This window comes from Schistocerca cancellata, chromosome 2 (genome assembly GCF_023864275.1).
Source record: "Schistocerca cancellata isolate TAMUIC-IGC-003103 chromosome 2, iqSchCanc2.1, whole genome shotgun sequence".
Taxonomy (NCBI): Eukaryota; Metazoa; Arthropoda; class Insecta; order Orthoptera; family Acrididae; genus Schistocerca; species Schistocerca cancellata.
Window position 1 is genome coordinate 704,105,131 of NC_064627.1, and position 18,482 is coordinate 704,123,612.

The window sequence follows — 18,482 nt, forward strand, 5'->3', positions numbered from 1 at the left end:
CCGCCAGTGACAGTCGGTGGTGAAACTAGGAAATCTCTCCTGTAATATCTTTTTACATTCTTTTTGTATTTCAACCTCATACTTTTTTAGGAAGTATTTATTCCCTGTCAAATACTGCGGATAAAAACAGAACAAAAAACTATAAAAAAAGACGGCAATATATGAACGATCTGTTTTAAAATATCAGGTAACAGGTCTCTGAATTTGGAGCAAATATATAATTAACTTTTTAAGGGCATTTCGGAGAGTTTATACGGTGCGAACCGTTTGTATCCAGAGCTTTCACGTCTTCCAGCAACAACGGCTATAACCGAGCTGGCATAGAGTAAAATTAAGCTTGCATGACGGATGTGGGTACATCTTTCCATGGTGCCTTATCTCTACCTCAATCGAAGGAAGGAAGATTAGGGTTTAGCGTCCCGTCGACATCGAGGTCATTAGAGACGGAGCACAAGCTCAGAATATTCCAAGGGCGGGCAATGAAAGCCGCCGTAACCTTTCAAAGGAACAATCCCGGCACATACCTGGCTGGAGTGATTTAGGATATCACGGAAAACCTAACTCTGAATGGCCGGATGCGGATTTAAACAGTCGTTCTCCCGAATGCGAGTCCAGTATGCTAAAAACTAGGCACCTAGGTTTTCTCACTCGGTTGTAGTGGCTATGTCTCGGCGATCCTTGATCAGATATTTTCATTGAGAACGTGCTGGCCAGGACAATAGTCGAACAACCTACCCCCTTACCTCGGGGTAAATTAGGCCATCACGGGCAACATGCTGTGTTATGTTATCTCTTTGAAAGGTAACTTCACGGATACCTTGGCAATAGGGTACAGCTAAAGGCCTCAACATGTTAGAAATGTAACCACTGTTGTTTAAAGTACCGTCTATGTTCCCGACCCACCATATCTTGCACCCAATGGCACCCATACCACCACAGCAAATACCGGGTCCGTATGAGAATGCAATCTGACAACGCTCGTTTCCGGAATCTTCACTCACGGATACGTCCATCTCTGTGTTGTACGCGGAAGTGGAACTCATCCGAAAGAGGACATGGTGCCCGTCCTGTGGCCACTATTGTTGTTGGAGCGATCTCTTTCTCTGCTGCCACTTTAAGAGTAGCGTCAACAGCGGTCGCCATATGGACACTGCGATACGCCAACAGTGACGTTACACAATGTGCAGTGACTTGTCTTACTCCAGTGAAGCCTTTTCCTGGACTCAAATATGGCTCTGTGGATCTATCAATTCCATATTCGTTTAACGGTCGTGGCCTCCCAATTTAATTGAGCAACATTACGGAACGTTTAACCGCGGTCCCGGGAGACCACGACACTGCTGCCGTAGAGTTCAGACGCCTGCGGTTAGACGTTTCTCCTCCTTAGATGAGGCAGACGCCATCTTTTCACAAATAATCACCATTCGAAAGGTATCTTTTCCATTAATATAGAATGTAGATGGAGTTACTCCTACCTACACTGCGCGGTTGCACTGAAATGGTAATCATTTATTTATCGTGCACCTCAGTCAATTTGACTTTTGTCACATGCTGCCTTAGTGTTGTTGATATTTCAATGGTCAGCAGTGAACTTCATGGTATTCCTCAGCTCCCACTATACGTGGCATCTACATATTTCGAAATCTCCTGTATCAGAAGTAATGCTTTCTCGGTGAAGTTTGCTAATAAAATTTTCCTGATTTAGCAGCCGTCCAACAGCTTCTTCTTTATGCAACGTTACGATAATTTCCCTGCCAGTTACCATGCGAAGATAACGAGTAGGAAATCTGTAACTCGACTGATAGCTAGATCACATTTAAACACTCTTAAACTCGTTAATAACTAATGCGTCGTCAGTTTACGAAAGAAGAAGAAGAACAGGACGTAGCGAAACTGCATGGGGGACTTTCATTTTAATGTACACTTACCTCAAAATACCACTGGCAATTTTTCGGGTTGGACCTTTTTGACAGATTTAGACTCTGTGCGGGACCGGAAATTAAGCACAGACCCATGTCTTTTGTTCAAATCAAATGGCTCTGAGTACTATGGGACTTAACATCTGAGGTCATCAGTCCCCTAGAACTTAGAACTACTTAAACCTAACTAACCTAAGGACATCACACACAAACACCCATGCCCGATGCACGATTCGAACCTGCGTCCGTAGCTGTCGCGCGGTTCCAGACTGAAGCGCCTAGAACCGATCGACCACAGCCGCCGGCATGAATTTTGTGTGCAACGCTGTTACCAGATGTCCTGTTCGAGCACGGTTGATGACCCCATTTCGAACTTCAAAGACGGGCACGGAATAATAGGGTTAGCGTCCCACCGGTGAGAGTTAGGAAAGAAATCGGTGATGTAATTAGGCCGATAAAAGGAGATCTCCCATAATTCACGTTGAGTAAGTTAGCGAAACTATAGAAAACTTGTCGAAATAGTTAATCCGTGAACTATTTCATCATCATGAACTACGTCGGGAGAAGCTGAAGAATCACGTCACAGGAAACTTACTTGAAAGCCATTCTCTGGTTAAGGACTTTTTCTTTCATTCGGTTTTGGGTTTGGTACTTTCTAGCAGATTAAAAACGATAAAAAATGAAATAAAAAAAGTAACGCACACCGACAGCGATATGGCGCTATGACAGTTGTCACAGATCGCTCCCTGCCTCCAGCCCTAACCAGTGGTGGCACAGCTACTACAAGCAGGTCTCTGGGAAGACGCCACGCCCCCGGAGCTCACGTCGCGCCACCCGGCGAGATCCCGTGACCGCCGATCGGTTACAGCCGTGCGCCTACCGCACAGAGCACTCATTTTCTTGTGTACCCGCTTGATGGAATGTTTACTGTACCGGCCGCTATCTGTGGAACTTAATGTTGGACGGCTGTCTTCTGTTTATGTGATCTCGAACTTCATATTACTGTATGTTGCTACTGTGCCAGTGTAATAAGCCAAATAAATTGTGCTCATAACGCAGATTTCGACCCATTCATCTCTATTTGTACTTCAGTGCCCACCTTTGAAAAAACTAACAGTCTGATAGTAACGCTCTCAGAGTTGCCACACATGCTCTCTTGACATATAGCTGGAACATCACAACTGATACAGAGCATATGGCAATGGTTTTTTTTGTGATTTACAGGGTCCGTTTGTCGTGAGTTACAATGGCAATATGCAGGATGAAACTGTGGACACTACTACACTGAAAGTTTTTATTACAGCTCCCCTCACTATAAACTATAATTTTGTGAGACTCTGAGAAATTATCAATTTTTCACAACGAAATAGACCGAACGAGTTAGCCCAGTGGTTACGACACTGTCGACGCGACGTTACACCTAATCTTCCTTCCTTTTTCCATGGAATAGAAATTTCTGACAGTTGGATTCATTTTCCATATCTGCATCTGTAAAAAATTTTCAATATGTTGCAAAAGTTATCCTTTTGATAAACACTTGAAATCTCCATGTCATTAGAATAGAAACATTAAAAAAAAGGACACATCATCGACATGGAGGTCAAAGAAGCCAATTTTTATCCGATAGGAGTAGATTGCGGAAGGAAACGTTTGTGGCCTATTGAAGGGTCCAGCACCGTAATAAGGAAAACTATGAAAAACTTTGATAGACGTGACTGGACAGTTATAAAGAATAAGTTATAAAGAATAAGAGTTTTCAATACAGCTATAACAAAATACAGTCGGTGTCTCATTTGTCGGAAGGGACAGTTAAAAGAGGAAAAAACGCTCTTTTCTTACCGAGGGAGGTAGCGCAATGGTTAGCACACTGGACTTGCAGTCGGGAGGACGACGGTTCGAACCCCATCCGGCCATCCTGATTTAGGTTCTCCAGATTTCCCTAAACGTTTAAGGCGAAAGTCGGGATGGTGTCTTCGAAACGGCACGGCCGACTTCCTCCTCCATCCTTCCCTAATCCGAGCTTGTGTTCCGTCTCTAATGACCCCGTTATCGACAAGACGTGAAACACTGATCTCTTCCTTCCCCCTGAACTTTTCTTGCTTTAATGTAAACCAGATGCTGTCTTCACCTCACGTAAGACATTCATCGCGAATTCATTTCTTAATTTTGTAATTATCGTGTTGATGACAGGAGAGTGCGATGATAACACCCAGCACTGGAGCAAACCCTGCTTCTCTGTGATAGCATCGTTTAGAGTAACGGTTTCATCCGATGGCCTGATTATCAGTAGCAGCGTGGGAAATCCACGCTGTAGCCGGAAGACACTTTAATACATTGTTTATCATGTCGAATGGAAATACTCAAGCAAAATAAGTATTCTGCAAAGAAATACCTGACAAAGTAAACAATGTACAAACGAAATGCGTATCTCATTTCTTAATACGGACACAGTTGTTGCAATTTCTAAGACGACCTGCAATATCTACGTAAGTCATACAGTGCCTGGGAGGTAAATAAGATTTAAGGAAACAAGTGTAAGAAATTCAAGTAAGACGACTTGTGAATACACTTAACATTCATTGTATGGTCGGTGAAGTTCAACAGTAATTGTGACGATGGAGCAGAACAACTTCTTAGAAGTTAAACAGTCATTGGTCTGGGAAACCGATCGACTATACGAGAAAATAAATTAGTCGGCGGTATCGGCGTACAAGATCATACTTAAAGTCTGAAAGATCAAAATTGTTTGCGAGATCCAAAAATGGACGTGAATGTGGTTATAAAAGACGACGTTTTGAATTATTGGATATAATGTACGCTTGGGATGGTAACATTTCTTTTTCATATAGACCCATACATGTTTCAGCACGTTTGTGCCTTGCTCAGTGAGTTTACTTTATTTAAATCTTAAGAAGTGAACGCCAAATGATACTGGATTCATAACAACAACATTTACACCGAGTTTTGGTTAAGCTTGATTGGCGTTATTTACAAAAGAAGTTCTGCAAAATACACTCACGTTCAGAAAAAAAAACACTTTGAACGACAAGAGATAGGACGTTTATATTCACAGGACGTTTACATTAGTATATTCTGCAGAAATGATTAGCATTTGAACCATGTCGGCCCGCGGTTTCAAGATCAACATCGATATCGTGGCTCAACACCACCTACCGGTAAAATGTGCCTGCGGCTCTTGTTGTCGGTATAACCCGAATGTAATGGATCAGTGTGACTCGAGAAGATGCCTCTCAGATGCATACACAAACCGTACCGTCAAACCAGTGAGTTTGAAAGAGGGCGGATTATCGGCAGAATGTGATGCATCGATCCGGGAAATTGCTGCACGTGCGGTACTAAGTGCAACGGGTGTGTACCGAATGGTTCACGGAAGTCTGTAGAATCACGAAGAGATACGTCAGATCGTACAACCCAACCCAACCCCCCCCCCCCCCCCCCGAGAGATCGACACCTCATCCGAATGGCATTGCAGGACAGATCTGCGATCTTTTTGGATTTGGTGCAACAATGGAACACTGTAACACATCGTTCACTCTCAGGGGTGACAGTCTGTCGCCGTTTATTACGGCGTGGGTTACGTGCGCATCGTCCACATCTCCGCGTACCTTTGACGAATATGCAGAAATACGCTAGACGGCAATGGTGTGTTGAACGGCATCACTGGGAGCAGGAACGGCATCAGATAGTGTTTTCGGACGAATCCGTTTGAGAATGATGGCTGTATTTTCGTTCGCCGCAGACAGTGGGAGCGGCACCATAGTGACGGCATTCCCACAAGACAAACAAACAGCGCCTACTCAAGGCCTTGTGGTGTGGGGTGCTATTGGTGCAATACAAATCACAGTGTTTCGGGGCACTGTCATTAGTGTGACCTACGTTAATGACATCTTGCGACCCGCACCCATATCCTTTCTCCACAACACCCCAGACGCCGTTTTTGAACAAGACAGTGCGCGACCACATGTTGCTGCACGAACACGTGGCTTCTTGGTGTCACAGGATGTCGGCCTTTTACCCTGGACCGCCAGATCACCAGACTTGCCGCCAATCAAAAATATGTGAGATATGGGGAAACGACTCTTGCAGCTCTGTGATCCAATGCCAACCACCACAGATGAACTTTGGAACGAGGTGAACACAGCATGGATGGCTATACCATAGGACACCATTCGCGTCTTATACGCTTCGATGGCTCACACATGGAACAAGTTATCAGGGCCCACGGCGGACCATATGCCCGCTAAGCAACAGGACACATGCTGAAACGAGCTGACTGAAATGCCAATCATCACTGCTGAATACACTAATGCATAGGTCATGTGAATATGAACCTCCTATCTCTAGTGGTTCAAGGTTCTCTGTTTAAATTTGTAGATGACAAGCTACCAGTATACGATAAGCTACCAGTATACGATAATTTGCAGAGTCCTGCATAACCCTACCCAGCATACCCTATAACGTACAATTAAGGTTTAAAAGAAGAAAATCCACTTAGGATAGAACAAAAGTGCTGAAACATGTTTGGGTCTACAAGAAAAACCACTGTTTTGGATAATAGGCGAACCTGTTACCCAGCAATTTTTATCTGCAAACACGGGCAATACAAGAGCAGCAACGCGTAATCATTAACAGGATGTTTTGGTTCACCTAACAATATGTATAACAAAATGAAAAAGAAAACAATGGACTAGCACTGTATTACACACAACGTCAAGAACGAGGTTTCAGAAACTCATGTCGGTCGAAACTTCCTATGCGAAACGAAATTTGGAGCAATGAGAGAAAAAGGCAACAAGAACGCAGGTATTTTATGAATTATAGAGCGCAGCAATCAGTCGTCTTCTTTTTTTTTTGCTGGTTTTATTTGGCAAATCCAGATTTCGGCTAGCGCCTAGCCATTATCAATTAACTATTTACTAGTCTCAATGCATGGCAGTTCCCTGTTGTTCTGGCGTCAGTCCAAGTTCTTCGAATACTCAAATAATGAAATATATTGTGCGTCATTCCAACTTGGATCTGATGATCAGCGAATTTCGTGATGCAAATAGGTCTTATATGCAGATAAACGACCACAGTTCGCGTATTATTTGACTTACTGCCATTTCACTCACCAGGCTCGAGCGTCTTCAGATACTCCGCTCGGCACCACAGTTAACATAAAATAGCTATACACACTAGTATTTACGTAATTATACTGGTATTCAGTATTTAGAATAAAACAAAGAAGGAGTCCGTCTATTTGTTTATTCCATCTCGTTTGGAAGTTCTATTGCCGATTTAACATTCTTCTATGATGTGTAACTGTGAATATTTTATAAAGAGAAACAGCTACTCAGAAAGTTAGTGTTCATGTATTATTTAAACATCCGACAAATCACTTATAACGACCACACGACATAACGTGAAGACGAAAGTATGTTACTATTGCTGAAATGAAATGATCGTATGGGCCGCGCGGGATTAGCCGAGCGGTCTAGGGCGCTGCAGTCATGGACTGTGCGGCTGGTCCTGGCGGAGGGGCGAGTCCTCCCTTGAGCGCGTGTGTGTGTGTGTGTGTGTGTGTGTGTGTGTGTGTGTGTGTGTGTGTGTGTGTGTGTGTGTGTGTGTCCTTAGGATAATTTAGGTTAAGTAGTGTGTAAGCCTAGGGACTGATGACCTCAGCAGTTAAGTCCCATAAGATTTCACACACATTTGAACATTTGAAATGATCGTATCGCATTTATTGGCCGGGATATCCCCTTCAGGATTCGGCCGCCGTATTGCAAGTCTTTTTACTTGACGCCACTTCGGCGACTTGCGTGTCAGTGATGATGAAAATAATGGACACACAGCACCCAGTCTCCTGCCGGGCCCCCTTGCGTGGTAAGCGGTAACGCTACCGCTGTGCTATGGAGGCGGACATTAGTATTATTATTATTATTGTATCATCATCATCATCATCATCATCATCATCATCATCATCATCTTTGAGATATGATCCATTTATGCAACTAAATAAAAGGCTGTTTTTGTGCAATACGCGTTTCGCTACCTTTTGCTTATGATGTATGGTTCAAAATGGCTCGAAGCACTATGCGCCTAATATCTGAGGTCATCAGTCCCCTAAACTTAAAACTGCTTAAACCTAACTAACCTAAGGGCATCACACACATCCATGTCCGAGGCAGGATACGAACCTGCGACCGTAGCAGCAGTGCGGTTTCGGACTGAAGCGCCTACAACCGCTTGGTCACAGCGGCCGGCTATGATGTATGGTCAGTGGTGATTTTGTCATCGTATGTGAGATGATTATTCCGTATGTGTCGCCCAGGAATCATGCCTAGTTGTCCTCACTTCCAAAAATATAATATAGAGGCAACTAAGGAACAACCAAAAAGATAAAAAATGATGGAAGTATGACAGTTGTCAAGGTTTACAATGACTAACGTAACTTCTTTAGAGCAAAGAGCTATACGCGAAAGACAGCTTGCTTTCTTGTTATTTAAAGGCCACCTGTTTCCGTCGCGTGACACGTCCTGCCTGTACACGCCAGCAGCTGCGAGGCGGTTCGTGAGCCGCTTTATGCAACACAGAACTTAGCAAACAAGCAAACATTCCGCTTCAGCAGCAAGAACTCTTCGCACATACAGACGTGTCAGCATTTCGTGGCTACTCCTAACCAAACAGAAATAACGATTACTGCTTCTCCGCTTCACACATTAGGCTAAGCAGTCTGTTGCTAACTTCTGCTTCTACTGATGGTGATGAACTTTCCGTTTCTTCTTTGACAATTGTAGTGATTTTCGACTTGTTTGCTGGTAGATGTATACCATTTACGGAATAGGAGTAAACTCTATAAGATTTACTGATTTATCCGTTTTGTTCTGTAATTATACTTTGTGATTCTAACTCCGCTATTACTTTTGTGTTCCTTTCCTGTCTCTTCTTGTGCAATCAGCCGCCCCTCTTCAAAATGTCGTTCACGCTGTCTGCAGTCTACTTTCTTTTAGTAATCCATACTCTCCTGTCTTACAGTAAAGCACGAATGACCACAGTTTTATTTAATTTCATCACAATCCCACTTCTTTATTTTTTTAAACTTCTCTGGTGCGATTTGGCTTCCTATGTAATTTGTAGTATCTAAATGAATTGATATATCCTTTGAAATTAAATTAATAAACGCTTTCTACTGGTTTATTGTCAATGATAAATGTAAATGTCGTGTGACTAGGGCCTTCCGTCCGGTAGACCGTTCGCCGGGTACAAGTCTTCCGATTTGACACCACTTCGGCGATATGCGCGTCGATGGGGTTGAAATGATGATGATGATTAGGGTAACACAACACCCAGTCCCTGAGAGGAGAAACTCTCCGACCCAGCCGGGAATCGAACCCGGGCCCTTAGGGTTGCTTGACATTCTGTCGCGCTGACCACTCAGCTATCGGGGGGGGGGGGGAGAGGGAGGGGGGGGGGGCGGACATTGTCAATGATTATATTAAAACTCATAAGCTGTACTCCTGAAATCTCTATGCTTTTAGTATCGTAAGCCGAGATACGAATATTATGTAATGATGTAACTCATAAACGGGTCTTTGTAAAGAAAACACACTGTCAGATATTTTCATAATTTTATAAGCGAATAAAACAGTGATCACATATTTATAATGATATAAGTTTTGCATGTAGTAGTTGTGTTTTCTATATATTGTCCTAATAGTCCAATATTCAAATTAAAATGTTTTGGGGACATAGTGCACGGTTGTTCTATGCCTGAACCTAATTCCTTCTAGGAATATTCGTTTCCATCCAAAGGCTAGATAGGATTTTCTGTACGTGGTTTCAGACCAAATTTTTATCAGGTGTAACTGAAGGCATTTTTCTTTCAGAATGATCGATAATTTTCAGCCAACTACTGTAGCTTTAGCTTGATGATATTTTGTGTCCGTTGTCAGAGTATTTCCCTCTACGTGCGAAATTGAAACATTTTTCGTATTTGTGTAAATGAGTATTTTTTTTACAGAGAATATGTATTTGGTTTGCTGCGGCGTGTAATGTGCCAAATACTGAAACTTTCTTGCTGTTACAGCAGCTTCACTTGAGGGGAAGGAAGACGAGAGCTTAACGTCTTGTGCCGGCGACCTTATTAAGGGCGGAGCAGAAACTCGTATCTAGAGAAAAAAAACGGCCGTCCTATTTCAAAGGAACCATACGGTATTTTGCCTTTAACGGTTTAGGAAACCCACGGAAAACCTAAACGTCGTTACACGAAGAAATGCATCCCGGTCCTTCCAACTGCAAGTTATTTGTAATTGCCGCGCGTGGTAGCCGCACGATCTCAGGCGTCTTGTCACGGTCCGCGCGGCTTCCCCCGTCGGAGTTTCGAGTCCTCCCTCGGACGTGTGTGTGTGTGTGTGTGTGTGTGTGTGTGTGTGTGTGTGTGTGTCGTCCTTAGCGTAAGTTAGTTTAAGATAGGTTAAATAGCGTGATAGCTTAGGGACCGATGACCTCAGCAGTTTGGTCCCATAAGATCTTACGACAAATTTCCAAATTTATCTGTACTTGAGTTTAATCACAGTGAAGCAAAAAAACAATTTTTTATATTTATTATTGTACAGCTTTCCGGTAGGCTTATACTGAACAGGTCACTAACATTCTACGATTATTTCTTTGACTATTGGTTAATGTATAACTCATCTAGGTTGTGATCAAGTGTTCCAGAAAAAACGCATTCACCTTATAATGACAACTACGCGGAAAAGCCGCGACAGTATAAATAAACACCGTCAACGGGGTAGCGTATAAAAATATGATGGATGGTCTTTGTCGACAGACTCGAAGCGAAAATCACAGTTTCGTGGTTTGTAAACGTGAAAAGAACTTTTCGCTGGATCGAGGAAATAAGAATTTATAAAGGTGTAGATTACAAATGTATCCATGGGCGCGAAAGAGGCTCAGCCTAGAACGTGACACATCGGCATAATGCCATAGTTAAGACCTCGTACGTTTATGCAGTACCAGCCGAACCTGTGACATGGTTCTCTTTTTTCTCGTCCATTCTCTTAAACACTGAGCTGAAAGATGGGATGCTTCCTATATGAGGGCCACAGCCGACATCCTTCCACTTCCTTGTCTGAGATTCACCTCTAACGACTGTGACGTCCAAATTGCACTTCAGGAGAAAAAAGACCAGTACATACTTTTAGTGGATACCAGTTCACTCAAGATTTATTGTTGCAATAGTGCAAATGGAGTGCGTGAAATGATTATATGTACAAATAGTAGCACAAGCACTTATGAGGTAACAGTTATCGATCCATCCTGAAACACCCATTTTAGTTCATGGAGTAGCCTCCATGGGCGGCAACGCAGGCGCTGACTCTGGCATCCAGTCGATCGTACAGATGGCGAAAACTGTCGTGGGATGCGTTATGCAACGCCCGCTGGACCTGTTCACGTTGTTCTGTAAGAGCTGTTGGCTGACGAGTCGCCCGAGTCACTTCAAGTCGCATCATATCCCACAAGTACTCGATTGGAGACAGGGCGGGAGATGGTGTTCGCCAGGGAGGTTGCTGCACGTCTTGCAGAGCACTTTGAGTTTTAGGGGCAGTGAGAGGACGAGCACCATCCTGTAGGAACAACACATCACGTTGTTGTGGTAAGAACGGGAAAAGAACGGGTCTAACAATATTCTGCACATACCGGGTGCTGGCTAGCGTCCCCTGCAGAAACACATTAGATGTACGTGACTTATAGATTAATCGCACCATAAACGACCACCGCTTGCGTGGAGACAGAATCGTGTTTCATCGCTGTATACCACAGTGCGCCGTTCCATCTTCCGAGTGGTCCTCTGACGGCTCCAGTCGAGCAGTGCACGTGAACGATGTGGTACGTGGAAGTCAAGCTATAGCTGTGCGTGCCTATGTCCCACTGGTAATAGCCTGTTCGCAACAGTTCCTGTCGACACATCAGCGTTCATAAGCCCTCTTACCTGTGCTGCGGTAGCTGTACGATTTGCTACTGCTGCCCTTACAGTACACCGATCTTGGCGGTCGTTTGTGCTGTGTGGGCCTCCAGAATCTCTTCTACAGTTGAGAGAATGTTCACGTGACCACTGATACCAGCATCGTCTCTCAGGTGACGCAGCACGTCCAACCTGTGTGGCAGTTTGCCGGAAGGATCATTCCGCCCACACCAAGGCCACAATTTGATCCTTTTCAAACTCACTCTGTTGGCTGTAGGAAGCACTAATGCGACTCCGTGGCTTGCTTCACACGTTTGTACCACATTGATCTTTCAGGCCGTGAACATTCCCTATTAAAGGGTAGGCACAGATGGCACGCTATCTGTTGGCAGATGACGTTGAGACCATTACCAGCACATCTACTATCTCCCGGGTGTCACGCGTCGTCACCGGATCAAAATCGACGTCGTCTTTCCAGGTGTACTAATTTTTTCCAGCTGTCCATTTTTTATGAGATCTATTCCATACTTAATTGCCTTTCCTGGGCCACACGCTGCGTAAATTGTACCCTACCCAACAAAAAAATTGAAGCAGGCTGAAGGAGATGGAGGAACTACGAAACTTCACTATTCAGAAGGTACGTGATTTTATGCAACTGATTACCAACTCGGACGAAATTTACAAAGAACTTGGCAGTATGAGCCTGCTTATCAGTACGACGTTGCACCCCCCCTGACCAGGATGTATGCACTGACTAGGTTGGGAGGGTGTCAAAGCTGCTGTATGCTCTCCTGAGACAAGCTGACCCACAACTGTTGTAGTTAGTTATTTAGTTAGTTTTTTACGTGTCCCATAGACGATTTGAACGAATATTTTATTGAAATATGTCGAACGAGTCCTAGATATCATGGATACTGTGACGAAGACGACACTGGGGCTGCTTCCACACATCTTATATCGGTACAGATATGGGGATCTTGTAGATCACAGGAGTACAACATTAAGTAGGCAGTTCATAGGCACACGTGCCATCTGTGGACGAGCAGTGTCTTGTTGAAAAATAGCACCGTCGCATATAGGACGCAGGATGTTCGTGACGTATCTCTGCACAATCGACGTTCGTGATCTGAAGCCATAGCCGATGGCTTCTCTCACCATGACGTCAGAAGTAACACCGCTGTGCTTAACCAAAACATTGCAAAAAATGGTTCAAATGGCTCTGAGCACTATGGGACTTGACATCAGAGGTCATCAGTCCCCTAGAACTGAGAAGTACCTAAACCTAACTAACCTAAGGACATCACACACATCCATGCCCGAGGCAGGATTCGAACTTGCGACCGTAGCGGTCGCGAGGTTCCAGACTGAAGCGCCTACAACCGCTCTGTCACACCGGCCGGCCCAAACATTGCAAGAATGGGGTCTTTCCCCAGTTGGCCACCATACTCGCCAACAATGATCAGCCGGGGTTGATCAGAACTTCGATTCATCGCAGAATACAATGTGAAGCCATTCATAAGCAAAGAAAATTTTCGACTATAATAATAATGTAGCCTTCTCCAGAAATGTCACAATATGAAATTAAAATTAAAACATGCCAAATATTGGCCTTGTCAAACTTAAAATGTTTGTACTACAGTACATAGTCATAACACTGGGTCACTTCTACTAATGCTTTGCTGATAGGCCACACAAGCAGGCCAGACAGATGGGCAGCGGGTGCTGAGTCGTAACTCAGCGGCTCACCTGTCTGGCCTATTTGTGTGGCCTATCATCAAAACATTAGTAGAAGTGCCGCAGTCTTATGACTATGTACTGTAGTACTAACATTTTAAGTTTGACAAGGCCAATATCTGGCGTGTTTTAATTTTAATTGCATATTGTGACATTTCTGAAGATGGCTACATTATTATAGCCGAAACCTAGGTAACGTTTCTTTGCTTTTGCAACTGGAGGCTGAAAGTTAACATAATCACATTTTACAGTTGCTGACTCTGCTGCACCATGCTAAAAATATTCCATTCATAAGCAGTCCATGCTTTGTGGTTACGTCACCGCTCCAAGTGCAGCGGTTTGTGTTGTGGTGTTAATGGCGGCCTACATATAGAACGGGAATTTCCTTAGACCGGTTGTTGGTGTTCCCCCACCAATGGTGCGAGATGAAGCAGAATGCTACAGGGAGTCCACTTCTTGCATTCGGGTAGCAGGCGCAGATGTGAAGTAGTTACGATGTGCTCGGTACACAGTGCGGCGATCATCGCTTGCTCTGGTCAGCTGTGGTCCAACAGACCCTTGACGACGAGTATGCTTGCTCTCACATTCCCGTGCAGTGCAACGTCGTGCCTTTGTTACATCGGAATGCGCTACAAATCCGGATATCACTCGGTTCGACCTGTTGGCCAAACGGAGACCCACGATGAAGCCCTCCGTCAAGTACTGATAAAAGTGTCTCACAAGAGTCAGTGGCATCTTCATGACCTACACAGTGATCGCTCAACGTCTGATGCTGTTGAGACCCCTCATAAACGCTGAAGAAAAAAATGCCACACTTGGAGGTCAGAATGCGATTCGAGGATCTAGATTCAAGACAAAAGTTTATCTAGCAAAATTAGATCCGGCTCATTTTGAAAAATTTACGAAAACGGGGATCTGGCAACAGTGTCACTTCGTGCAGCGTATCAGAATGTACAGAGGAAAGTATGTGCCCGCACTAACTTACCAGCTGTCGTAGCTCCCTGAGCAGACTATGAGGACCTCAGACCAACTCTACCATTGAGTTATGGTTCGAATACTTGTCAGATTCCTTTTTTATTTTTTAGATGTCCATTCTGTAGTTCTCGTCGTTTATATGCAGGACATCAGTTTGTCACATGTCAATAGCCTATTACGTGGCATTGGGATTTATTAAACTGCATGTACGTGTCTACTAATCGCGCTGTGCACATCAGTAACTGGTCCTGTCACGTTCATGTTGGGTGGCTTCCGATGGAGTACGCAAACGATGAATACATCGATCAGCTTTTGCTGCTGGGTGCTTCCGATAACCAAGCTGCTGCTGCTGCTGCTGCTGCTGCTGCTGCTGTTCGTGTGTACCCTCAAAAGCTCCATCACGATAAGATTGGTTTCCTCTGCCTGGTGCAACGCCTTAGGACAACAGGTAATCTTCGTCTACAAGTAATAGATGGAGGTCGTCCATGGACTAGACGTACTCCACAAACAGAGGATGCAATTGTTGAAACCATTCATCAGTCACTTCGGCGAAGTATCTGTGATATTGCAAGGCAGTTGCAGATATATCCAGACTGGTTGTTGAAGCGTTGCATGATTAAGAACTGCATCCTTTTCATTACATGTTAGTTAAACACCAGCGGCCAGATTCACATTCGACGAGTTCTGTTTTGTGAATGGCTTTTGCATCATGTAGAACATAACGAATATTTTATAAATAACATGATGTGGACTGGCGAATCGAGCTTCACTCGTGAAGCTATCTTCAACCTACACAACAGCCATCATTGGTCGGAACGCAACCCACATGTCACCGGTGAACGTGGCTTTCAGGCAAGCTTTTGCCGAAACTTGTGACCTGGAATCGTGGGAGGAGTGCTTTTGGGTGCTTAACTACTGCTGGATAAGTTGAATGAGCCCCTGTATCGTACGTTTCTTTGCAGTTCTTTGCCTGACGTATTAGAAAATGTTCCACTTGGTGTTCGGCGACAGCTATGTTTTCTGCATTATGTTTCACCGTCACCCTTTTGTATGAATGTGTGTAACTATTTAAATGAAGCGCTTCCAGGAAAACGGATCGGTCATGGAGATCCAATGTCCTAGCCTCCACATACCCCGGACCTTAATCCACTAGACGTATTTGCGGGGACACTTAAACAATCAAGTTTATAGTACTCTACCCATGGATGTACACAACCTAACACTTCGCGTGCATGCTGCTTCGGCAATGGTGGAGGCAGGTGTGTTCCGTAGGGTTCAGCAAAATATAATCCAGCGGGTGGAGAAGTATTTGCAAATAAGAGGTGGTCGCTTTGAACATCTTCACAAAAGTGAACGTTGCTCGTACGAGTACGCACCGGTTCTGTAAAGACTACCTTACACGTCTTTCTTTTCTTTTCCGTGTCCAGATCAAATTTTATTTTTCCAGTAGTTAGCCACCGCTACGGCTTTGTCGTTGGCTTGTAGCAGGTCACTAAAACTGCAGGGCTCCGGCAGTAGTCGGCACATGAGCAGATGTGCCTCGTCTTGTACCTCTCCGCATCCGCAAAGAACGTCGTCGTCGTTAGTCAGCAGTCCCCACTTGCAGAGATTAGTTTTGCATCTGGGTACACCAGCCCTCAGCCTATTTAGTGTTCTACACACTGTGTAAGGAAGTTTGTTTCCAGGTGCCATTTGCTCTTTTGGTATTATCTGCAGTGCGGTTTGTTCATTCTCCCATTTACGGACTCTATTATCTTCCTGTGAACCGTCAAGGATCTTGGTTCTTGCAATAAAGCTATTTCTAGACTTAAGCCTCCGAGCCTGAGTGACGTGCCCATTCAGTGGGTGTCGAGAATCTGTTTCTTTCTTTGTTCTCTCAGCGTCTGCTGCCACCTGCCTTCTGATCTTGGGTGGGGCAATTCCAGCAAGTAGGTACAAATTACCCGTTGGTGTGGGTCTGAGGCAGCCTGTAACAATTCGCATTGTCTCATTTACACTTACATCAACCTGTTTAGCATGTGCAGATTCTTCCCACACTGGCGCTGCATAGTCTGCTGCAGAAACACACAGAGCAAGTGCTGATGTTCTCAGTACTGGTGGTTGAGCTCCCCATTCATAGTTTGTCAGCCTGCGGATGATGTTATTCCTGGAGCAGACTTTAGCCTTGGTGTTTTAGCAATGCTGCTTGAAGGAAAGCGTTCTGTCAAGTACAACCCCAAGGTATTTAGGTGTTGGACAGTGGTTTAGCTTCTTACCTTGCCATGTAACGTCGAGCTCAACTCCAGCATCTCTATTGCGCAGATGGAAAGCACATACTTGGGTTTTGTCGGGGTTTGGCTTGAGGTGATTGGTGTCGTAGTATTGAGCCAGTTCTTCAAGCGCTCTAGAGAGATTTCCAGATGTTGCATCAAAATTGGACCCCTGGACCACCACAGCTGTGTCATCAGCATATACGAACAGTCTTGCATCTTGAGGTATAGGTTGGTCATTAGTGTACACATTATAAAGGATGGGAGAAAGTACACTTCCTTGTGGTAAGCCATTCTTCTGCAGTCGCCATCTACTGTTCTTACAATTTATGGAGACATAAAATCTTCGATTCTGCAGAAGACTACCAATAACCATCGTCAACCTACAGTCCCCTGTGAGGTGATATAATTTGCGCAATAGCTTTCTGTGGTTTACCGTGTCGTATGCAGCAGTAAGATCTATGAAAGCTGCTCCAGTTATTAATTTTTTTTCAAACCCATCTTCTATATGTTGCGTCAGATTAGGTATTTGCCCACAACAAGATCTTCCTGGTCTGAAACCGGCTTGTTCCTTTATGAGCTTTCCATCTATAGTTTCTGCCACCCGGTTGAGAATCATCCGCTCCAGTATCTTATAGAGATGGTATGGTATAGGGGTACAAAGAAGGAGCCTCCTAGAAGATTGTGAGCCTAAAGACTGAAGACAGGCACAATCGGGCGTACCCTGGAAACGGTGAAAAATTTCACCAGCTTATCCTTCTAACACCAGATCAAGTTAAAGTCCAGAACCAAATTAACATCAAGATGCAACGGCTTTTATCAAGACCACCCCTTGTGACGATCTCGATAAATATTGAGGGATTCTCTAGTCATAAGAGTGTTTTATTAGCAGACATGTGCCATAAGCATATATGCGACGTATTGTTGGTGCAGGAAACACACCGGGGAGCCACCAGCCACAGACCTAACATAGCAGGAATGGATTTGGCCATTGAAAGACCTCACGACAAGTATGGGAGTGCGATTTTCATCAGACCCGGGCTCAACGTAACATCAGCCGCAATGACAGAAGTAAACAACATTGAAGTACTTACCATTCGCGCTCAGAAGTTCTCTGTGACGTCTGTGTACAAACCACCAGATATGGACTTTGTTTTCCATGAACCAAACAATTTTACATATGACCATAATAATTTTGTCATGGGCGATTTCAACTGCCGTGGTGAAGCATGGGGATATAATGAGACTGACGAGAATGGTGTACAGCTTGAATCCTGGGCTGACACTAATGACCTACAACTCATTCATGACCCAAAACAGCCAGCATCGTTTAACAGCAGAAGATGGAGAAGGGGATATAATCCTGACAACATCTTTGTGAGTAGAAAGTTGGCAGCACAGTGCATGAAGCTTGTTGAAGAACATATCCCAAGTACACAACACAGACCCGTCATTTGTGTTGTGAATGCCATGGTTAAACCAGAGCAGGTGCCTTTCCGAAGACGGTTTAATTTCAAAAAGGCAGACTGGCAGAAATTTAAAGAGCAATTGGATGAAGAGATTGAGAAAATCCCTCCTCGACCAGATGAGTATGGTAGATTTATCGATCTTGTGAAAAGGATCAAGGAAAAACATCCCAAG